The sequence below is a fragment of the Triticum dicoccoides genome, chromosome 7A, assembly GCF_002162155.2.
Source record: "Triticum dicoccoides isolate Atlit2015 ecotype Zavitan chromosome 7A, WEW_v2.0, whole genome shotgun sequence".
Lineage (NCBI taxonomy): Eukaryota > Viridiplantae > Streptophyta > Magnoliopsida > Poales > Poaceae > Triticum > Triticum dicoccoides.
In genome coordinates this window covers 411,074,462-411,099,648 of record NC_041392.1, presented here as the reverse complement: position 1 = coordinate 411,099,648, position 25,187 = coordinate 411,074,462, and the positions used below count along the sequence as shown (strand labels likewise).

The 25,187-nt window shown below is 52.2% G+C and overlaps 1 long non-coding RNA gene across 1 annotated transcript; it reads right to left on the bottom strand.

Moving 5' to 3' along the window:
- Positions 1-22,728: 22,728 nt before the first annotated feature.
- On the bottom strand, positions 22,729-23,981 carry LOC119330566. The gene is made up of 2 exons (XR_005160161.1): positions 23,599-23,981; positions 22,729-23,076 (listed from the first exon to the last, which is right to left on the bottom strand). It is a non-coding gene; the product is annotated as an uncharacterized LOC119330566 (long non-coding RNA).
- Positions 23,982-25,187: the final 1,206 nt, after the last annotated feature.

The window sequence follows — 25,187 nt, the reverse complement described above, 5'->3', positions numbered from 1 at the left end:
GGAGCCGGCAGCCGGCGGGCCCCAGCAGCCGGCGCAGAAGTCGGAGAGCGAAGACACAGACGGCTGGGCCCCACGCCCAGCCGGATTACCATTGTACCCCCGGGGGGTAGGCCTATATAAACCCCCCGGGACACCCATGCAAAGGGTGGACCCCCAGCTAGTTTTAGACACCGCACAAGGAGAAGAAGCAAGCTAGTCGTGCCCTTCTTCCTCCTCCCACCAAACAGCTCAAGGAGCATTGTGTAGCTACTTGTCCATCTAGTGATCATGCGGAGACCCCGCAGAGCAGCAGTAGGGGTGTTATCTCCACGGAGAGCCCCGAAGCTGGGTAAGATTCGCCGGCGTGCATGCCTTCGCCTCATCCCGTTCCCAGGCACCGGCGACGTCTTACTGGCTCCCACAATGATAAGCCACCCATTGGCATATGTCGCACCTACCACCCGACATTTGGCGCCCACCGTGGGGCCAGGTGCACCGTCGTCCGGAAACCTGTTCTGGACGGGAACCCTCTTCCTCCCCCGCGAGCGTAGCCAGCCCGGCACGCCCGATGGCGCTTGCCACGACGCGCTGCAAGGCGTCACCAACGCCTGCGCAGCGAGCAACCTCGCTGATCTCCTCGACAAGACCCTCATCTCCGACGAGCTCGCCTCCGACGCGGGCACCGACCACCTCGTCAACCTCCTCGGCCGGCTCCATGTCTCTGGCGAGCCTGCTGTGGACTTGGAGTTGGTTGGCTCCACCTATCTGATGTCTGTCGACTCCGACACGGCCTCGTTCGACACCTTCCCACCAACGTCACGATCTACAACGACCCGCTTCCCCGAGTCGATGGCTGCGACGCTGTCACCACCGAGGTGATGGTCATCGGCCACGACAGCGCTGCTGACGAGAGCGCCCACGACGCCCCACACACGGCGGTCCACGACTTGTCCATCCCCCTTCCGGCCGATGCCGACGCTGAAGCACTGGAGGCTCGCCGCCTCGCCCTCCTCGCGGAAGGCCGGAAATTGGTTTCCATGAGACGCCTCGCTGAGGCCCACCGACGCGAGGCCGACCGCGCCGCCTTTGGCACGCCGCCCCCAGGCGGGCCCAGCCGGGTCGGCGTTGTCAGACAGCGCGGCGCTGTCGTTGCCGACACGTTTGGAGTCGACCGCCCAGTCTATGCCACTCCACTCGAGAACCTGCGCGCCACCCAGGCGGCCGTAGACGAGCTAGACGGACTGGGGGCCGAAGAACTCCCCCACATGACCCGACGCATCCAGCAGCTGATCGATGCAGCCGCGCAGCGGCACGAAGCCGACGCCCGCGTGGAAAGCCCTCCCCCGCGCCGAGATCACGGCGCGATGTCGCGGATGCCGACTGCGGATAGAGACCGCGCGCGGCGCGAGAAAGAGCCGGCTGCCAGCCGAAGCCAAACCCGGATCTCCATCGAGCGAGACGCAGAAGGCCACCCTCGGACCGTGGAGTGGCGGGGCAACCCGCCTCCGCCTCGGCCCCGTGGAGAGAGATATCCCACCCCTCCGCCGGTGGTGCATCCGACTCTCAGCGGCCGACTAGGTCGCCGCGAAGGAGTCGGCGAAAACAACGCCCGCCATCGGATCGACCGCCTGGCGCGATCCCTGGCGCTGGAAGAAGAAGACGATGTCGGTCCGCCTTGCTTCGGCCCCCGCATCCGCGACAAGCCCTTCCCTAAAGGGTTCTCGCTCCCAAGAGACACGCCCAAGTACAACGCCTCCTTGAAGCCGGAAGATTGGCTGATCGACTACTCCACAGCGGTTAGCATAGCCAGCGGCAACCGGCGCGTTGCCGTGAAGTACGTGCCTCTCATGCTGCAAGGCACGGCGCGGACCTGGCTCAACAGCCTCAAACCACGCAGCATCAACAGCTGGCTAGACTTCACAGAAGCCTTCGTCCGCAACTTCACCAGCACCTACAAGCGGGCTCCCAAGCCCAGACAGCTCTCCTTGTGCGTACAAGGCCCCGCCAAGTCAACTCGCGACTACCTCACGCGTTGGGCCGAGCTCCGCAACTCTTGCGAGGGGGTGCACGAGGTGCAAGCCATAGAATACTTCACAGCCGGGTGCCGAGAAGGCACCCTCCTCAAGCACAAGCTTCTCTGCGACGAGCCGACTACCCTCGACGAGATTCTGGACATAGCGGACAAGTATGCCACCGCCGACTCCTCAATGAAGACCGAGCTCCGGGTAGACGCGTCCGGAAAAGTACTCAACCCGGCGCCCAAGACGCCGGCTGGGGATTCCGGCCGACGCCCACACTCGAACGACCACAAGCGCAAGGGCCCCGCGCCGCCTCCCGCCAGTCGGCAGGTGGCCACAGTTGAAGACGTGCCACCCGAAGGGCGGCCCGCGCCCAAGAAACCCAAGGGCGGCAGGCTGGCTTGGCAGCCGGCCTTCTTCTACGAGCAAACTCTCGACGCCCCGTGCAAGTTCCACAGCGGCGCGAAGCCGTCCAACCACACAACTCGGAAGTGCCATTGGCTCACCCGAATCTCCAAAGGCGAAGGGTTCGCGCCGCCTCCGCCTGCCGGCCCGCCGCCTCCGGTTCTGCCAGCGCCGGCCGCTCGGCCCGCAGTCGGAGCCGTGCATGATGAGTTCCCTGACGAGCATGCCGCCTATATCGTCTTTACAAGCCAGCCCGAAGACCGGCGCAGCAAATGCCGAGAGAACCAGGAAGTCAGCATGGTTGCTGCCAACCCCGCCGAGCACATGCACTGGTCAGAAAACCCTATCAGCTGGAGCCGGGCCGATCACCCAGAGGTGATGCCATCTCCCGGCTCTTATGCGTTGGTTCTGGATGCCACCCTTGCAACGGATAGACGCGCCGCCCGCTTCTCCCGTGTGTTGATAGACGGCGGGAGCAGCATCAACATCTTGTACCGCGACACCCTGGAGAAGCTGAACGTCAAGACAAAGCAACTCACGCCTACTCGGACAGTGTTCCATGGCATCGTACCCGGCCTGTCCTGCGCCCCCATTGGCAAGATCAAGATTGATGTACTCTTTGGGGACAAGGAGCATTTCCGCCGGGAAGCAATATGGTTTGAAGTGGTGGACCTGGAGAGCCCCTACCACGCGTTGCTTGGCCGACCTGCCTTGGCCAAATTCATGGCAGTTCCCCACTATGCATACCTCAAGATGAAGATACCAAGCACCAAAGGCGTCATCACCGTAGTCGGCGATTACAAGAAGTCCTCTGAGTGCGCAGCAGCCAGCAGCCGGCTGGCCGAGTCCCTTGTGATTGCCGAAGAAAAGAAGATGTTGGACCGAGTCGTGGCCATAGCCGGCAAGCAGTCGACCGTGTCCCCCGATCCCAAGGAGCATGATGCTCAAGGATCTTTCCAGCCGGCCAAGGAGACGAAGAAGATACCTCTTGACCCCGAGCACCCAGAGAGGTTTGTCGTCGTCAGGGCAAACCTAAACAACAAATAGGAAGGCGAGCTCGCCGATTTCCTTCGTGAGAATCGGGACATCTTTGCATGGTCCCCTAAGGACATGCCGGGTGTCCCGAAGGAATTCGCCGAGCACAAACTACACGTCCGAGAAGATGCAAAGCCAGTCAAACAACCCCTTCGCTGACTGTCGGAGGAGAAACGCAGGATTGTGGGAGAGGAGATAGCCCGGCTTCTGGCAGCTGGCTTCATTATGGAAGTTTTCTTTCCAGAGTGGCTCGCCAACCCGGTCCTCGTGCTAAAGAAGAACAACAAGTGGCGCATGTGTATAGACTACATGAGCCTCAACAAGGCTTGCCCCAAAGATCCCTTTGCCCTGCCGAGGGTTGACCAAGTGATAGACTCCACGGCCGGATGCGAGCTGTTGAGTTTCTTGGATGCTTACTCAGGACATCACAGATAAAGCTAGATCTGGACGACCGCCTGAAGACCGCCTTCATCATGCCATTTGGAGCCTTCTGCTACCTGACTATGACATTCGTCTTAAGAAATGCCGGTGCCACTTTTCAGCATTGCATGCAGAAGTGCCTCCTCAAGCAACTCGGCAGAAACGCTCACGTCTACGTGGACGACATTGTGGTGAAGACGGAGAAGCGCGGCACCTTGCTGGAAGACCTCAAAGAAACGTTTGAGAACCTACGCCGGTTCCAAATCAAGCTCAACCCCGAGAAATGCGTGTTTGGAGTGCCAGCCGGCCAGCTCCTAGGCTTCCTGGTCTCCGAACGTGGCATCGAATGCAACCCGGTGAAGATCAAGGCCATCGAGAGAATGGCGATCCCCACCAAGCTTCGAGACATCCAAAAGTTCACCGGATGCTTGGCCTCCTTGAACCGCTTCATCAGCCAGCTCGGAGAGAAAGCTCTCCCCCTCTACCGCCTCATGAAGAAGAGCACTCACTTCGAGTGGAACAACCAGGCCGACCAAGCTTTTCACGAGCTGAAGAAGATGCTGGCCACGCCGCCCGTCCTAGCGACGCCGACTGAGAAAGAGCCCATGCTTCTTTACATTGCCGCAACCAGCCGGGTGGTCAGCACCGTCATCGTAGTCCAACGCCCAGAAGAAGGCCGAGCCCAGCCGGTCCAGAGGCCGGTGTATTATTTGAGTGAGGTGATGTCTACCTCGAAGCAGAACTGCCCGCACTACCAGAAGATGTGCTATGGCGTGTACTTCGCCGCCAAGAAGTTGAAGCCCTACTTCCAAGAGCATCCCATCACAGTCGTATGCACCGCCCCGCTGGCCGAGATCATAGGCAGCCGGGATGCATCCGGCCGGGTGGCGAAATGGGCCCTCGAGCTGGCCCCTTACACGATCTTCTACCAGCCTCGCACCGCCATCAAGTCCCAAGCATTGGCCGACTTCCTCGTCGACTGGGCTGAGACCCAGTACCTACCGCCGGCTCCCGACTCCACTCATTGGCGCATGCACTTTGATGGGTCCAAGATGCGCACCGGCTTGGGAGCCGGCATCATCCTCACCTCTCCCAAAGGCGACAAGCTCAGATACACGCTGCAAATTCACTTTGCCGCCTGCAATAACATGGCCGAGTACGAGGCGCTCATACACGGGCTCCGGCTCGCCAAAGAACTCGGCATTCGCCGGATCCTATGTTATGGCGACTCGGACTTGGTGGTCCAGCAATCATCCGGCGACTAGGATGCCAAGGACGCAAATATGGCAAGCTACCGCTTCCTCGTTCAGCAGATCAGCGGGTATTTTGAAGGATGTGAATTCCTCCACGTACCGCGAGCCGACAGCGAGCCAGCTGACGCTCTGGCTCGAATAGGCTCCACTCGGCAAGCAATACCAACCGGCGTCGCTCTACAACGCCTCCTCAAGCCGTCCATCAAGCCGTCTCCAGAGTCCGATTCCATCTTCGTACCGCCTGACCCCGACGCGGCCGGGTCTGGCTCGAAGAACCAAGCAGGCGACCCTGGGACTTCAGTAGTCGGCCCGGGGACTTCGGCAACCGGCTCGGGGACTGCCACACCCGGCTCAGGGACTGTAGTAGCCGGCCCGGGGACTGCACCAGCACAACAGCCGGCGGTCGACTCCAGCATTTCACCACCCAGCCCACCCACCCTGGTGGCAGTAGCCACATTGGCAGTAGGAGAAGTCGCGGCTCCGTCATGGGCTCAGTCCATCCTCAACTTCCTCGTAAACCAAGATCTGCCGGCTGACGAAACAGAGGCAAGACAAGTCCAACGTCGAGCCAGAGCATACACAATCGTCAATAGAGAACTCGTCAAGCGCAGTGTCACTGGAGTCCTCCAGCAATGCGTCGAGCAAGAGAAGGGCATTGCAATCCTCAGAGACATCCACCAAGGAGAATGCGGCCACCATGCGGCCTCAAGATCACTCGTCGCCAAAGCCTTCCACCATGGTTTCTTTTGGACGACCGCTTTGGATGATGCCAAGGAGTTAGTTAAATATTGCAAAGGGTGCCAACTCTTCAGCTCCAAGCAACACATGCCGGCTTCGGCACTCAAGACCATTCCCCTCACCTGGCCCTTCGCCGTTTGGGGACTGGACATGGTGGGCCCATTCAAGACGGCGCGCGGCGGCATGACGCATTTGCTCGTCGTCGTGGACAAATTCACCAAGTGGATTGAGGCAAAGCCGATCAAGAAGCTGAATGGGCCGACTGCTGTGACATTCATCGCGGACATAACAACTCGGTACGGCATTCCACACAGCATCATCACCGACAATGGCATGAATTTTGCCAAAGGAGCCTTGGCACGTTTCTGCGCAGCCCAAGGTATCCGGCTGGACTTAGCGTCCGTCGCCCACCCGCAGTCAAATGGCCAGGTCGAGCGAGCCAACGGCCTCATCCTCTCCGGCATCAAGCCCCGACTGGTCGTACCACTGGAGCGTTCAGTCGGCTGTTGGCTCGATGAGCTGCCGGCTGTCCTCTGGAGTCTGCGCACTACCCCAAACAAGTCAACCGGCTTCACTCCTTTCTTCCTCGTGTACGGTGCCGAGGCGATCATCCCAACCGACATCGAGTTCGACTCGCCCCAGGTAACCATGTACACGGAGGCGGAGGCCAAGGAAGCACGAGAAGACGGTGTCGACCTACTGGAAGAAGGCCGGCTGTTAGCCCTCAGCTGGTCTGCCATTTACCAGCAGGGTTTGTGCCGCTAACACAGTCGGAAGGTCAGGCCAAGATCTTTCCAAGAGGGCGATCTTGTGCTCCGGCTGATCCAGCGAACAGCCGGCCAGCACAAGCTCCCGGCCCCTTGGGAGGGCCCCTTCGTCATCAGCAGAGCTCTAGGCAACGACTCCTACTACCTAATCGACGCGCAGAAGCCCAACGCACGCAAGAGAGACGACTCCGACAAGGAGTCGGAATGACCATGGAACGCCAACCTCCTTCAAAGATTTTACAGTTGAAATGCAGTATGTATCACGCTAACTTTTGTACTAAATACGAGACGATAGGCCCCCCGAGGAGGGCTCGGGGACTGCCATCTTTTATCTATGAATGAAAAGTATCTGCTTATGACCTTGTCATTTCATTTACTTGTTCCGTCCGGCGCCGGGTTCGACTAGTCGGCCCGGAGACTGGCCGACTGGAGTTATATTAGAAGTCCTACCCGCGGTTAGACAAGTAGTGTGCCGACACCCAAGCTTAGCTCTTGCCAATGTCACAATTCGAAGAACCGGCTATCCGGCTGGCAAGAGTCAAAAGCAGGAAAGGATGCCCACACGAAAAATGGCCAGGGACCAACAGACTAATATAACGAAAGCCGGTTTGCCGCCTACCACCGACCGACTACCAAAGTAGCCGGCCGGCCGGTTTTCATTCACTTCACTTCAATCCAAGAAAGCTCGAGTACTTGCCTCCCCAAAGAGGGAAGGCGACAAAGGAAAAAGCCTAAGGATAAAAAGCATACGCGAATGGAAACCAAACATGCACATAATAATATTTACATAAAAGACCTCCAAGAAGCCAGCATTCAACATAGTTTGGATACACCCCCAGTGGGTGGAACTGCGAAAGCTTAATAAAGATTGTTCAAAAGGCAACAAGCAGGAAAAATAAGGACGGCGGGTCAAGATGGCGGAGCGCCCGACGAGCCGGGCTGGTCGGTGGAGACGGTTGTGCCGGCTGAAGGAGTGGCCGGCTGGTGAACCTTGGCTTGATCACCGCCTCCCGCAGAGGGCGCACTTCCACGCGCCTCGTTGCTGGAGGCACGGTCAGCCTGAGGCCGGCCGGTTGTTCCACTAGCCGGCTCGACATCTTCACCGTCCTCTTCTTCGTTATCCTCGCCCTCGTCGCTGGAGGCGATCTCCTCCGCCGAGTCCTCGCCCACCATCGGGTTCAGCCCGAACCACTCCTCCGGCTGGGCAACGCCGTCATCATTGATTTCAGGTGCAAAAACGCTGATGTCGGTGCACTCGGCGATCGTCAAAGCACGCTGGGTGATAGCCGGCCGCACCTCCTCCAGCTCCGCGTCGGTCTCCAGCCGCCAAGTGCGCAGCTGGTCCAGGTTCAGCCCTGGGTACCAAGCTCGAACGAACTCCAACGCCCGCCCGGCTCCAAGACGGGCCGCCGATGCCTTCCAAGCTTCAAAGCGACCGACTGCGATCTCCAGCCAGTCGGCAGTCCGGCTTGGGGTGCGGGGGATCGTCTCGCCGGGCCAGAGGGCGGCCAACACCTGCGTCCCGGCACGTTCGAGCTGGCGAAGCATCCGATGAGCCGGCTGCAACCACGCTTGGGCAGCCAAGAGCTGCTCCTCAAGCGTCCGATTCACGTCCGGCACGATGTTGACCCCCGCCTGACGGCGCGCCTCGCGATGGGCCTCGATGGTTTGGGCGGCGAAGGCGGAGTAGCCGGGAAAGTAGTCTGCACAAGAAAATAGGCAGCAGCACAAGTCAGGCCAAAAACCAGGCGGCAAGGGGCAGGAGAGGAGCGAGGAAGGCGGTTTACCGTCGATCAAGTCCTCGATGCGGCCGAAGCCTTCATCCACCGCTCGCTGGGTCTCAGCCCAGCTCGCCGCCTCGGTCTCAAACTCTGCCTTCAGGGCGGCCTCGCTATCCTGCGCTTTCTGCAGGGCCGCCTTGTGGCTCTCCTCTTGGTCAGCCAACTTCTTGGCCAGGTGGTCACACTCCTGAACCAAGGCGGCGTACTCAGCATCCTTGGTACGAAGGGCGGCCTGCGCTTCGCCGAGCTCCCTCCTCAAGTCGGCGTTGGCCCCTGAAAGCATGAAAGACAAAACAAAACCCAATAAGGAAAAAGTCGTCAAGGAAGATCCGACCCGACTGCTCAGCAGTCGGCCCGAATCTCGGGGAGTACACCCAGTGGGTGCGCTAACGCGCCCCCACAGGAGACAGACAAGATCAAGCACTTACTTCGGCTGTTGGCCAGGTCGTCGGTCTTACGACCCAACTCCTGAGCCTGGGAGTTGAAGGCCGCAGCACGGGAATTATGATATTCCTGGAAGTTCAGACAGGAAGCAAAAATAAGGTAGTCGTCAAGAAAGATCCGACCCGACTGCTCAGCAGTCGGCCCGAATCTCGGGGACTACACCCAGTGGGTGCGCTGACGTGCCCCCACGGAAGAAATCAAGAGACCAAAGCGGCCAAGAATGAAAGACTCACCCGGATGGCGGCCCGCGTCGACAGGAACTCCTGGGTGTACTACTGCAGCAGGGCGGCCTGAGCTTGAAGCCGGCTCTGGACCTCTTGAGCCGCCACATTCAGCTCGCCAGTCCCCCCGCTGGGAGTCCACTCGGACGTGGTGGTGTTGGCCGCCTCCAGAGCCTCCGCCGACTGGCCGGCGCCCGCAACTCGGTGCGACTCCGGCGGAGCGGCGCCTCCCCCTGTGCACCGACGCGTCACCGGCTGCACCTCGAAGCCGGCTCCGTCCTCCGGCTCACCCCCGGCCGGCTCCTTTGGCGCCGCTGACGATTGGCCGCCTTGGCCCGCTTCGGTTGGCGCTGCCGGCGGCGCTCTCCCCCTGAAGACCACGAGGTCCTCCCTCCTCTCCATCAGCGGCGGGTCTTGGAAAATTTCCTCCGCCAGGGGCAATGGGGTGTCAGGGGCCACGGCTCGGAGGGGAATGGCGAGCAGCGGAGGCTGGTTACGTGAACCCCCTGCCTCCGTTTCCGCGGTCGCCGCCTCCGCCTGGGCCTTGGCTGCCGCGTCGGCCTGCTCCCTCGCCGCCTGGGCGGCCGCTTTTTCCGCCGCCTCACGCTCCTCCCGCGCCTCACGGGCGTTCCGCTCCATGGCCTTCCTGAGGTCGGCGTGGGGGTCCACGCGGCGGGAGCCCGAAGACCCTCCAGTCGGCCCAAGTACGGAGCCGCCCGGACCCCACTCAAGGGAAAGCGGCGCCCTGTCTAGCGAGCGGGAAAAGGTTAGGAAGAATGTTCGAACAGGAGAGAACGATGAAAAGCATGCGACCAGGCAATCGACGACTTACGCTGAGACCGCCTGAGGCTGCTTCACCGCCTTGCAGAAGCGGGCCGCTTTCGCGGCCGCCTCATCTCGTTTGATCGCCGCGGTGGACGCTTTGGACTTCTTCGGCCGACTGCCAAAGAGGATTGACGCGGCCCGACGCTTCTGTGCGCCGCCGCTGGCAGCCGGCGGGGTGGACGAGCCCACGCCCTGATGGTCGGCCGCCGGCTAGCGATGCGGGGCGACTTCGGCTTCGGCATCATCCGGCCAGTCCTCGAAGCTGGCTGTAAGCCTTGTGCCTCCGGGCTCAGCGTCGTCCCCCACGACAGCGTCTTCCATGGCGGCCGCCCCCAAATCCGGGTCGTCGATGTCGTCCACCGTGCGGTCGGGGACGTACTGGCGTTCTATCCCTGCTGCCCCGGTCGTCGGCGGAAGAAGGGGGTTCTGCTAAGAAGAACCGACCGATCAGAAGCCGGCCATCATAAAGCCGGCTACCAACAAAAAGAAGAAAGAGAGGAAAGCTTACCACGGGCGGAGGGTTGGCACGAGAATACGGCACCTTGCCGTATCGCCAGTCCTCGGCGAGCTTGCAATTGGAGATATAATTTACCATGTACGACACCTCCGCATGAGGCATCTCCCTGGTGCTCAGCCGGATTGGGTCGAAGCGGCCGCTCATCTGACACATCATGTGGGGCTGGCTTTGGAGAGGAAGTATCCGGCGCTCCACGAAGGCGGCCACCAAGTCGGCCCTGCTCAGGCCTTCCGACTGGATCATCACCCGAAGCCGGGAGACGGCAGCGTTCCCGGCCTGAGACAGTGACCTGAACCGGAAACTCCATGAGGGCTGCCTCCCAGCCGGCGGGCCGGCTACGTAAGCCGGCAGGTTGACGTGGTCTCCTTGCTGGGCGACGTTCTTCACGTAGAAGTACGACTTCTGCCAGATCTTCACCGACTGGATCAGGGGGATGGACGGGAACGGATTGTTCTCGCTCGCCCGCCTCATGGCGATGAAGGCTTCGCAGGGGGCGGGCACGCCAGCGACGACGGTGCCGAGTTTGCTCTGGAAGAATTCCGCCCAGAACTCGAGCGTGGGGAGGACCCCAAGGAAGCCCTCGCACAGTGTGACGAAGGCCGACAGCAGCATCACCGCGTTGGGCGTGAGGTGATGCGGCTGGAGGTTGTAGAATTCGAGGAAGGCCTGGAGGAACCCGCTCGCCGGAAGGCCGAAGCCGCGCAGGCAGTGTGAGCGGAAGATCACCCGCTCGCCTTCCTCCGGTGCCGGCGAAATCTCCTTCTCCGGCGCTAGACGAACCCGAACGAAGTTCTCGCCGGGCAGGCGTCGCGTCTGGCGGAGGAACGCGACGTGGTCCTCATGGACGTTGGAGCCATCCCACGACCTTGACAGCACCATGGGGCAGCGCGGCGAGAAGCAAGACGACGCGGCGGCGGAACGGCGCGGCAAAGAGCTGCTGCGGGGAAGAGAAGAAGAAGGAGGGCGAGAAGGGGGCGGAGTGAGGGAGAGCGCGTCAGCCTCTGCCGCTCCCCCTCCTCCTCCTACTTATGGACCGCGCGGCGGAGCCGAGGAGGCGCGGCGTGGGGGAACGTGGGGATCAACTGCGCCCACTCCCCCACGTCCCGCGATTACTGTGCCTTGATGGCGGAATAAAACCGCCGCAGGAAGGCGAGCGGCCCATGTGGGCCGCGGAAGATCCGCGCTCGGACCGAGGCCTACGAGTGGCGGGCCCGGGCCTACGGCGGCGTCCCATCGCGCGCGTGCGTTGGCAGGATCTCCTCGCCACGTGGCCCGCGTTCCCGCCTACGAGAAACGGAGCTCTCTGAAATCGGCATACACCAGCAAAGTCGGCTCTTCAGGGTAGGAAGCTGACCAAGCTTCTCGTCCCTTTGTCCGCCTCGAAGCTCGATCAGCTTCGGGGACTACTGTCAGAGTAAATAGCCATGGGTAGCCTAGCCGGCTTCCCCTGGCCCTTCTGAAAAAATTATGAGCCGATCCGGCTCTCAAGAATCCAAGACATAGGGCTGCCTTCCCCTGGCCGGCTGTCTCCCAGGCCGGCTATTGGAAGGCGGCCCGACTTTAGCCCTCATGAAGAAAGCCATGGGAGGGCCGACTTTGAGAAGCCGGCCGCGAGGAGGCCGACTCCAAAGAGCCGGCTCCCATAAAGCGGTCGAGACCGTACCCTCAAAGTTTGCATCCACCTAGCGGCGATGAGACGGGGCGTGGCTACAGTGAAGCCTGCCACCCCCGAATCCCGGAGCGCGCCTGGCACAGTGCACCGTACGGGTGGCCATGACCCGTTCGGCGCGGCATTGTTGCCACACTGACCCTGATGTCATCCACGATGGGTTACCAGTACGGCCCACGGGCGATGGGCCCCTCTAGGCAGAGAGACACCTGAAGGCGGCCTGGCCTCCCCCAGTCGGCCCGAGACGGAGCCGGCTCTCTCCAGCCGGCTTGCCACCCCCTCGAAGGAGACGCCCCATTAAGGAGACAAGACGCGGTGAGGCTATAGTGGCCACCCGCCGGACGGCAGCACTGTAGCCATGCTTACCTCGGCGAAGCCCTCATCACCAAGATTGAGCAACAGTAACCAGCCACCGACAAGGCCCTGGACAGTGGGGCCTGTCTGTCGACCAGGGAGCCAGCAGCCGGCGGGCCCCACCAGCCGGCGCAGAAGCCGGAGAGCAAAGACACAGACGGCTGGGCCCCACGCCCAGCCGGATTACCATTGTACCCCCGGGAGGTAGGCCTATATAAACCCCCCAGGACACCCATGCAAAGGGTGGACCCCCAGCTAGTTTTAGACACCACACAAGGAGAAGAAGCAAGCTAGTCGTGCCCTTCTTCCTCCTCCCACCAAACAGCTCAAGGAGCATTGTGTAGCTACTTGTCCATCTAGTGATCATGCGGAGACCCCGCAGAGCAGCAGTAGGGGTGTTATCTCCATGGAGAGCCCCGAAGCTGGGTAAGATTCGCTGGCGTGCATGCCTTCGCCTCATCCCGTTTCCAGGCATCGGCGACGTCTTACTGGCTCCCACAATGATAAGCCACCCGTTGGCATATGTCGCACCTACCACCCGACATGTGGAGAAGAAGGACACATCTCCCAAAATTGTTTGAATGGGGATCTAGTAGAATTCCCGACAGAGGAAGTAGAATATGACCCACAGGAAATAGAAGCCCTGATTGGAATGGAAAAGTCCAGGAAGAGAAGCAGATTGGATTCCAGGAAGGACCTGAGTCATATCACCTATTACAGGTGCAAGGAGTCAGGGCATTACCTAAACAGTTGCCCAAAAAGGAAACCTCGAGACTTGTCAGAAGCAAATTGTTTTCGTTGTAATAGAGCCGGGCACTTTTGCAGAGAATGCCCTAAGGAGAAGGAAACTTGTACTAGATAGTTGAGTTTGCAACAAAAGAAATGGAGTAGTAGAAGTGAGAACATTTTCTTTTATATTGAGGTGTTGAGTTGAGACATGTAATGGAAAAGCGAGAGATTGTAATCACTTGAGAATGAATAAAGTTAGCATCGTTGGTACTGATATGGATCTTATGAGTTGTTACTCTATGAGGAAGAATTTTGGCCATTTTGAGGATATGAGAAATATGGTCTATGGAAGATTTGTGCATTTTAAGGGTGGTAGTACCCTGTAAGAACCCTTGACCCCTGGAAAAGATAAGGATACTCCACTGAGTGGATTTTGGACAAAATGAATACGAGTTTTGTCTTGATATGTGTGATACCCCAAGAGTGTGTGGGATGAAGTTGGAGACCGACAGTTGTTTGGACCAAATGTGATCAAGGAGTCAGAAGAGAATGTTAAGTTGATTCGATATAGATTGAAGGTAGCTCAGTCCAGGCAGAAGAGATATGCAGACTTAAAAACGCAAGGAGGTAGTCTATGAAGTTGGAGACAGAGCATGTCTTCGTGTGCCCCTCTGCGAGGAGTTAAACGATTTGGAGTTAAGGGAAAGTTAGCCCCAAGATTTGTAGGACCATACCGAGTTTTGGAGCGTATGGGAGAAGTGGCCAACAAGTTGGAGTCATCCGAAGGACTGTCAGGAGTTCATGATGTGTTTCACGTTTCCCAGTTGAAGAAGTTCCATGCAGAGATGGCTAATATTCCCCTGTAAGGACACTTGACCCTGGAAAGGAAAATGATGTTCCACGAAGTAGAATATGGATTTCATAAGTATAAGTTTTATTTCGGTATGTGGGATATCCCATGAGGATGAAGAGATGAATTACTATTGGATATAAAGGAGGTATGATGTTGGAAATATGGATCAATGGAAATTCCATGATGAGTCTGAGTACTCACGTCTTGGGTTTGGTGCCAATAGAAGGAAAAGAGATAGTACAATTGGATGAATTTCAAGGATGCTAGGAAGTTGGATGTTGGAATAATGATCAGTTGCCCCGAGGATGAGTTCAAGGATCACAAGTGATGAGATGGGCCATAACCCACAGGCCCCAGGACCTGCCAAGAAGCAAGTACACTCTTGCTGAAGGAAAAACCCTGGAAAGAGTTACGACTTTATCAACCGACGATTTTATAGGAGTTTACGCAAAACCTGAGAGTTGTGAAGGAACGATAGATGTTTGTTTGGCTTGCAGAATACATGGAATTATCCGAACCCAGTTCATCGACAAGAGAAATTCTGCAATGCTTGTGAGGATGACCGAGTGTTAGAATGCGAGATTCGCTAAACCGTATACAAGGTATGATTTGGGTGCGTGATGGATTGATCACCATACCGACTTACTCTTATTATTCGCCTTGCTATGTGGGATGGTAAATCTGAGTGACTTTCCTATAGTAGAGAGACGACGATATTAAACCTTGTTAAACCTTAGAATGGTATAAGAATTTTTCCCTTGTACACGGCAACTTTTTGCCAACCGTAGGTTATACGGTGAGGATCAACCCAGACCCATTTCCTGCAGGAGAAACCATAAATTGTTGACCACCATGAGATATCGATTAGTTGTTTAGTACTGGCACCAGACCCGTCAGCTAAGAAGACCCAGTCTCGGAATAACCTTACCAAGATGAAAGTACAGAAGAATTGAGGAAAAGGTTATGCCGTTACCGGAAGAGCCCAGAGAAAGGAATTATACTAAAAATCTGAGAAGACCAGCCCTGTCAAAAAAAAGGATGGAGTATATGAGTATTGATGGGACCGTAACAACGTTTCTAAGGGTGGTAGCACCCGAGACCACGGAGACGATCGATGGATTTTGAGAAGACCCCGAACCTAACCTATTTCTTTCTAGCTTCTCCGAATCTCGAGGACGAGATTCATTTTAAGGGTGGTAGGTTTGTAACATCCCAAAATTCTAAATTTTGGAATGTTATAATAAATAGATAGATTTGATTGATTGTTTGATTGATTGTCTCAAAGTGGGTGAAATTCGAAACTTTTTGAAAGTTAAATGAGAGGGAATAAAAGGACTTTCCCAAACTTTCATTTTTGCATTTGTGATCTTCGTAAATTCAAATTCTTTTCAAATACAAAACCCTTGAGTGAAGATGATATGACTTCTTCCATTTAATTAAATGGAAAGGGTATTTGAAAAATATTTGAATTTCATTTGGGACTATTTTCAAATTCAGAAACTTTAAGCAACTCAATGATTTTCACGAGAGAAGATAAAATGACTTCTTCAAATTATGAAATATGAGTTTGGAGTTTCAAGGATCAAATTTAAAGTTCTTTTGATTTTATTTTCAATTTGGAGTTATTTGAGTTTTAATCAAATTATTTTTCTCCAAAAATAAAATATATGGAAATTAGGGTAACATGATTCCCTACAATAGAAAATTGGAGAAAAATTAATTTGAAATTATTTTGGTATTTTAAAAATGATTTTTGTTGGATTTTAATAGACCAGTAGCACTCTTTGATTTATCTGAATTTGTGTGGATTTTATTTGAAGTTATAAAAATGTTCACCGTGTAGAAAATCTTTTTCTGAAAATTTTGATATATTATATGCCTATATAATATTTTCAATTATTTCGTTCTTTTATTTTGATTGTCTGGAAAAAAATGTTTTAAAAAAAAACCTTCGGACCGACCGGACCGGGCCGACCCAGTTCGCCGGGCCACGGCCCAGCCGGCCCAGCGCGTCGTCCCCGAGCTCAGGAGGGTCTCCCGAGCAAGCACACCGCCGCGCCCGCGCCTCGCCAGGACTCCGCGCCGCCCGACCCCTCCTCCACGCCACCCGTCGCCCCTCCTCATAAAAGCGCCGCCCCGGACCTCCTCTCTCTCTCTCCTCTCCCCGCAATCGCCGCCTCCCGCCGCTGCTGGCTGCCCGCGCCGCCTACGCACATCGCCGCCGCCGCCGCTAGCTGCTACTGCTTTGCCGCCTCTGCCGCGACGCCGCAGCTGCGCCTCGCCGCCTTGCCGCGCCGCACCGCCGCTCCCCGTGTAGCCTCCGCCCTCGCCGCCTCGCTGCCGCGCCAGATCCGCCGACGCCGAAGCTCGCCGGAGTCCACAACCTCGCCGGAGAGTCTCCGGTTTTTCACCAAAGAACCGCCCCGAACCGGTATAAAACCGCCCCCGGTTCGCCGGTTTTCTTTTAGGTTTAGGTTTTCTTCGGTTTTGCTTAAGAACCCGTTTTTTTCTAGTTTTTGCGAACGTTCACTGTTTAGATCTCCTTAGCGAACGGTTTTCGTCGGTTTAGGTTCTGTAGCGAGCGTTCGCTCGATAGATTTTTCCCTTTTTTATTATTTCGGCCAGGGACCTATATGTGAGGATTTTCTTTATAGATTAGTCCCTGAATTTTCAAATGACTATAACTTTTTACCCGTTTATCCAAATCCAACAAAACCAACGCCCACGTCTTTGTTATGATCTCCTCTATCCATTAATCCAACTCAAACATGTTTTTGAAAAGTTTAAAATTTGAATTAGATCAGATTTGAATTCAAACTTCGTTTGTTCATAACTTGAGTTTCGTAGCTCCGTTTGAGTTGATTCTTTTTGCAAATCGAAGCTCTTGACCTAAACATTCTAATAAGGCAAAATTCACATAATTTTGGTACTGTTAGAAATTGTTTTATATTGCAAGAGTTATTTGCTTGGTTTTGATGTTTTCCGAATTGTTTTCTTCGTTCTTCCCGACCTTTTGAGTGATTGCTTATGTGTGGTTACCATTTCTTGCTTACGATAGATTGAACGGAGTGTGACGAGTAGAACTATCAAGATTTTGAGTGTGAATCATCTTCATCAACATTGCAGGCAAGTTCACACTTTGATCATATCCCTTTTGTCACCTAGTTTTTATGCATTAGTTCCAAACCTCAAACGCTGCATGGTTAGGATGTCATTAACATGTGGGCTGGGAAATAGATGATGAGGTAGAACCTATTACCTGTTTATTACCAAACCCTTGGGAGTTACTGTTACGTTATGCTTATAGTGCCATGCTATGCTCGTAGACGTGGATTAGGTTTTGAGAGTATTCATGACAGATGTGAGGTTGTTAGTTAATGGTTTACTTAAGGTGGCAGCTTAAACACACTTCTGGGTGGATTGAGGCACCTGGTTATTCTAGGATTGCCTGTCTAGGCACCTGGGTAGACCAGGATTGCCTGTTTTTTTATGGACCGCCACCCAGGCTCAAAGGGATCATGAGATTATTCATGCTAGAAACTTCCGTGTGCAGCCACAAGCTATTATGGGCTCTAGCATAGTTGACTAAGTTGTGTGAACTCTTATAGTGGTAGACTAACAGATGTAGGGGTTGTAGGTGGTACGGTCTACCCATCGTAAGATGCAAACGCTTCTGAAAGACTATGTCTCGGTCATCCGTTTCTCAAACACCATGTAGTGCGAGAAATCCAACGGAGGCGATCGAGTCTTATGGGGAAAAGTGCGCAAACCTCTGCAGAGTGTAATAAACAAATCATGGTTAGCCGTGTCCCCGGTTATGGACATCTTGAGTATCTAGTACTTGGATTATCATGTGAATCTCATCATGTTACTTTAAATTAATTTTGTTGGGTTTAATGATGTTACTTAATTGGGATTGAGAATGCTGTCAACCATTCTCAATGTTCAACAACCACCATGATAGTTAAATAAAATTTATTCCTTTGCAGTAGGGAAAAATTGGCTTTTTGCAAAAACCTTATAACCTTAGAGCTTTTCCACCAGCCAAATATGCATGTAGTGTTAGCCATTGTTCATCATTCTCTATGGTGTGAATTTGCCAGTACATTCAATGTACTGACCCTTTGTGGCTGCAACGTCTCATGTTGCAGGATATCTTACGACGAGTAAGTGATACATTAGGGTTACGATTTCTACACTCAACTTTGCCATTGGTGTTGATGGGAATCCACAACCTTGTTACTTCCGCTATTTTGGATTGAGGTAATAGTATTTATGTTACTTTTACATGTGATTTACCTCTGTTATAAATCCTCGAGTACTATGTGTGTCAGCATACCGATCCAGGGATGACACTTAAGCACAGAGACTTGATCCATTCGGGTCGGGTCGCTACATACACTCCCCGGGGGGTTCCGGTAACCCCCCCGGCACTCCGGTAATTGGCCGAACTCACCTGGAAACATTTCGATGTCCAAACATAGCCTTCCAATATATCGATCTTTATGTCTCGACCATTTTGAGACTCCTCGTCGTGTCCGTGATCATATTTGGGACTCCGAACTACCTTCGGTACATCAAAACACATAAACTCATAATACCTATCATCACCGAACGTTAAGCGTGCGGACCCTACGGGTTCGAGAACTATGTTGACACGACCGAGATTCATCTCCGGTCAATAACCAATAGCGGAACCTGGATGCTCATATTGGTTCCTACATATTCTAAGAAGATCTTTATCGGTCAAACCGCATAAGAACATACGTTGTTCCCTTTGTCATCGGTATGTTACTTGCCCGAGATTCGATCGTCGGTATCTCAATACCTAGTTCAATCTCGTTACCGGCAAGTCTCTTTACTCGTTCTGTAATGCATCATCGCGTAACTAACTCATTAGTTACATTGCTTGCAAGGCTTATAGTGATGTGCATTACCGAGAGGGCCCAGAGATACCTCTCCGATACTCAGAGTGACAAATCCTAATCTCGATCTATGCCAACTCAACAAACACCATCGGAGACACCTGTATGGCATCTCTATAGTCACCCAGTTACGTTGTGACGTTTGATAGCACATTAAGTGTTCCTCCGATATTCGGGAGTTGCATGATCTCATAGTCATAGGAACATGTATAAGTTATGGGAAAAGCAATAGCAACAAACTAAACGATCATCGTGCTAAGCTAACGGATCGGTCAAGTCAATCACATGATTCCCTAAGGATGTGATCCCGTTAATCAAGTGACAACTCTTTCTCCATGGCTAGGAAACTTAACCATCTTTGATTAACGAGCTAGTCAAGTAGAGGCATACTAGTGACACTCTGTTTGTCTATGTATTCACACATGTACTAAGTTTCCGGTTAATACAATTCTAGCATGAATAATAAACATTTATCATGATATAAGGAAATATAAATAACAACTTTATTATTGCCTCTAGGGCATATTTCCTTCAGTCTCCCACTTGCACTAGAGTCAATAATCTAGATTACATTGTAATGATTCTAACACCCATGGAGTCTTGGTGCTGATCATGTTTTGCTCGTGAGAGAGGCTTAGTCAACGGGTCTGCAACATTCAGATCCATATGTATCTTGAAAATCTCTATGTCTCCCTCCTTGACTTGATCGCAGATGGAATTGAAGCGTCTCTTGATGTGCTTGGTTCTCTTGTGAAATGTGGATTCCTTTGCCAAGGAAATTGCACCAGTATTGTCACAAAAGATTTTCATTGGACCCGATGCACTAGGTATGACACCTAGATTGGATATGAACTCCTTCATCCAGAGTCCTTCATTTGCTGCTTCCAAAGCAGCTATGTATTCCGCTTCACACATAGATCCCGCCACGACGCTCTGCTTGGAACTGCACCAACTGACAGCTCCACCATTCAATAAAAAATACGTATCCGGTTTGTGACTTAGAGTCATCCGGATCAGTGTCAAAGCTTGCATTGATGTAACCGTTTACGATGAGCTCTTTTTCACCTCCATAAACGAGAAACATATCCTTAGTCCTTTTCAGGTATTTCAGGATGTTCTTGACCGCTGTCGAGTGATCCACTCCTGGATTACTTTGGTACCTCCCTGCTAAACTAATAGTAAGGCACACATCAGGTCTGGTACACACCATTGCATACATGGTAGAACCTATGGCTAAAGCATAGGGAATGACTTTCATGTTCTCTCTATATTCTACAGTGGTCGGACATTGAGTCTGACTCAACTTCACACCTTGTAACACAGGCAAGAACCCTTTCTTTGCTTGAGCTTTTTGAACTTCTTCAAAACTTTATCAAGGTATGTGCTTTGTGAAAGTCCAATTAAGCGTCTTGATCTATCTCTATAGATCTTGATTCCCAATATATAACCAGCTTCACCGAGGTCTTTCATTGAAAAATTCTTATTCAAGTATCCTTTTATACGATTCAGAAATTCAGTATCATTTCCGATCCACAATATCTCGTCTACATATAATATCAGAAATGCTGCAGAGCTCCCACTCACTTTCTTGTAAATACGGGCTTCTCCAAAAGTCTGTATAAAACCATATGCTTTGATCACACTATCAAAGCGTATATTCCAACTCCGAGAGGCTTACACCAGTCCATAAATGGATCACTGGAGCTTGCACACTTTGTTTGCACCTTTTGGATCGACAAAACCTTCTGGTTGCATCATATACAACTCTTCTTTAAGATATCCATTAAGGAATGCAGTTTTGACATCCATTTGAAAAATTTCACAATCATAAAATGCGGCAATTGCTAACATGATCCGGACGGACTTAAGCATCGCTACGGGTCAGAAGGTCTCATCATAGTCAACTCCTTGAACTTGTCGAAAACCTTTTGCAACAAGTCGAGCTTTGTAGACAGTAACATTACCGTCAGCGTAGTCTTCTTCTTGAAGATCCATTTATTCTCTATGGCTTGCCGATGATTGGGCAAGTCAACCAAAGTCCACACTTTGTTGTCATACATGGATCCCATCTCAGATTTCATGGCCTCAAGCCATTTTGCGGAATCTGGGCTCATAATCACTTCCTCATAGTTCGTAGGTTCGTCATGGTCAGGTAACATGACCTCCAGAACAAGATTACCGTACCACTCTGGTGAGGATCTTACTCTGGTTGACCTACGAGGTTCAGTAGTAACTTGGTCAAAAGTTTCATGATCATCATCATTTGCTTCCTCTACTGGTGTAGGAATCACTGGAACTGATTTCTATGATGAACTACTTTCCAATAAGGGAGTAGGTACAATTACCTCGTCAAGTTCTACTTTTCTCCTGCTCACTTCTTTCGAGAGAAACTCCTTCTCTAGAAAGGATCCATTCTTAGCAATGAATTTCTTTCCTTCGAATCTGTGATAGAAGGTGTACCCAACAGTCTCTTTTGGGTATCCTATGAAGACACATTTCTTCGATTTGGGTTCGAGCTAATCAAGTTGAAGTTTTTTCACATAAGCATCGCAGCCCAAGCTTTAAGAAACGACAACTTAGGTTTCTTGCCAAACTACAGTTCATAAGGTGTCGTCTCAACGGATTTTGATGGTGCCATATTTAACGTGAATGCAGCCTTCTCTAAAGCATAACCCCAAAACGATAGCGGTAAATTAGTAAGAGACATCATAGATTGCACCATATATAATAAAGTGCGGTTACGCCGTTTGGACACACCATTACGCTATGGTGTTCCAGGCGGCGTGAGTTGCGAAACTATTCCGCATTGTTTCAAATGAAGACCAAATTCGTAACTCAAATATTCTCCTCCACGATCAGATCGTAGAAACTTTATTTTCTCGTTATGATAATTTTCCACTTCACTCTGAAATTCTTTGAATTTTTCATATGTTTCAGACTTATGCTTCATCAAGTAGATATACCCATATCTGCTCAAATCATCTATGAAGGTAAGAAAATAACGATACCCGCCGCGAGCATCAACACTCATCGGACCGCATACATTAGTATATATTATTTCCAACAAGTCTGTTGCTCCCTCCATTGTTCCGGAGAACGGAGTCTTAGTCATCTTGCCCATGAGGCATGGTTCGCAAGCATCAAGTGATTCATAATCAAGTGATTTCAAAATCTCACCAACATGGAGTTTCTTTATGCGCTTTACACCAATATGACCTAAACGGCAGTGCCACAAATAAGTTGCACTATCATTATTAAACTTACATCTTTTGGCTTCAATACTATGAACATGTGTCTCACTACTATCAAGATTTAGTAAAAATAGACCACTCATCAAGGGTGCATGACCATAAAAAATATTACTCATATAAATAGACCAACCATTATTCTCTGATTTAAATGAATAACCGTCTGCATCAAACAAGATCCGAATATAATGTTCATGCTCAACGCTGGCACCAAATAACAATTATTTAGGTCTAAAACTAACCCCGAAGATAGATGTAGAGGTAGCATGCCGACGGCTCAGCCGGGGCATTCGGTCTTTTCGGTTTGTTCGGTTCGGTCTTTTCGGTCTTCTAAGAATTCGGTCTTCCATAATTGAATACCGAAATAATTTCGGTCTTTTCGGTTATTCACTATTCGGTCTTCGGTCTTTACTGTTCGGTCTTCGGTCCTGACCAAATAGACCAGATTAATTGCTATAACTTAGAACAAATTTCCAGATTACTACAAGATGATGAAAATAGAACATAATCTTGTGCTTTTGTTGAGATCTGCCTTAATAATGCCTAGAAATAACAAAGAGATTTACAAATACATGTTCTGTACAAATGATATACACCATGTATATATCTTGTTTCAGGAAACGAGCACGGATGCACTATTGTGTACATAGGAATTATATACTCAGGATTTAAAATGCGTGAACAAAAGCCAAAGTGCAGAAATAAATAGAAAACAAATATTCCATTTGCAAGGCCGATTTAATGTTGATACATAGATCATATAGTAATAAGAGGGTCCATGTCTGCAGAACAACCCAAATGACTACAGAAGCTGCTCCTGAATCTGCATCTGCCTCTAGATAGGCATAATCTCTCTCATTCAACTCCTCATCATGATGTTCAGATTCAGATTCAGCTACAGATAACATCCAAAACAAGAGAAATTTACTCGTTATTAGATGCACAAAGAGCAGATAGCAGTAATACAATTTGACATTAATAAAAAGCAAAAGAACTAGCCACATAAACATAATAAGACATTCATATTTAGATGGCTATTATGCTGGGCATTACTGTTATCAAGAGGTCATGCATACATTATTAATTTCAGTATAGGAAGGATATTTGAGATCGGATCAACCGGCATCAACAGTTTAAAAGGCCATAATTTGCTAAGATCTAAATGTTTGAACACATTTGCTTCCATGTAAATAATATCCAGGGCAACTACAACTATTTTTCATGGAACACAAAGCAAGGGCAATGTGCAGCTCATTTGCTTCCTCTAGTTATGAACAGTACATAGTTCAACTTGTTGTCTCTAGGTGCTAACATTTGTCACAAAGCAAGGGTATGTATTGCCTACAAAATACATGCAGCCGTGCTTATTTTCATGGGAATCAAGGATGTTCATAGAGGGGTGGAGCAGCTTGCTTACCTTTAGTTGCAATGTGAAGAACAGAAAGAGGTCAGTAGGCGGCAAGTAGGCAAACAACATGGAAGAGGACTGCAACTACTGAACCGGCAGTCGGGAGGTGGAGCACTAGCAGCGGACGGCCGCGTCACGGGCAGTGGAGCGACCAACGAGGGGTCGGGGATGGCGGTGCGGGGCGCCGGTCTTCACTGGTCAGGGCCGCGGCTCGGAGCGCCGGACTTCATCGGTCAGGGGCGCGTGGTGCGCCTCGCTGCGCGCCGGCCGCCGGGGACTCGCGTCTCATGGGGCATCGGGCAGACCACAACGGCGGGCGGTGAGCGGCGGCTAGGGTTTGTAGTGGGAGAGAAGAAGAGGAACGCAAGTGAATCGGCTGCCGGCTGGGCTGGTTCAATTGTGACTCGTGAGGTGAGGACGTGCTCGTGTGTAGTCGTGTGTGACCATTGGGCTGGCTGGATGGGCCTTAGGTAAACATGGCATTGACTTTTGCGTATGGGCTCTTTTTAATTCGGTCTATATGGGCTATTCGGTCCTGAAGACAAAGACCGAACAGACCATAATTAGTTCGGTCTTCTATTTGTGCAAACCATATTTTATTCGGTCTTTTCTAGTTCGGTCTTTTCGGGTTCGGTCTCGGTCTTTTCGGGTTCGGTCTTTGGTCTTCGGTTTTTATGCCCAGGGTGACCGACGGCGATCACATCGACTTTGGAGCCATTTCCCACGCGCATCGTCACCTCGTCCTTAGACAATCTTCGCTTAATCCGTAGCCCCTGTTTCGAGTTGCAAATATTAGCAACAGAACCAGTATCAAATACCCAGGTGTTTCTGCGAGCATTAGTAAGGTACACATCAATAACATGTATATCAAATATACCTTTCACTTTGCCATCCTTCTTCTCCGCCAAATACTTAGGGCAGTTTCGCTTCTAGTGACTAGTCCCTTTGTCGTAGAAGCACTCAGTCTCAGGCTTAGGTCCAGACTTGGGCTTCTTCACTTGAGCAACAACTTGCTTGCCGTTATTCTTGAAGTTCCCCTTCTTCCCTTAAACCTTTTTCTTGAAACTGGTGGTCTTGTTGTGTTGGGGAACATAGTAATTTCAAAAAAAATCCTACGCACACGCAATATCAGGGTGATGCAAAGCAACAAGAGGGGAGAGTGTTGTCTGCGTACCCTCGTAGACCGTAAGCGGAAGCGTTATGACAACGCGGTTGATGTAGTCGTACGTCTTCACGATCGACCGATCCTAGTACCGAAAGTATGGCACCTCTGCAATCTGCACATGTTCGACTCGGTGACGTCCCACGAACTCACGATCCTGTAGAGTGTCAAGGGAGAGCTTCTTCAGCACGATGGCGTGATGACGGTGATGATGAAGCTACCGGCGCAGGGCTTCGCCTAAGCACTACAACGATATGACCGAGGTGGATTATGGTGGAGGGGGGCACCGCACACGGCTAAGAGATCAATGATCAACTTGTGTGTCTATGGGGTGCCCCCTCCCCCATATATAAAGGAGTGGAGGAGGGGGAGAGGCCGGCCTCCTAGGCGCGCCCAAGGGGGGAGTCCTACTCCCGGTGGGAGTAGGATTCCCCCT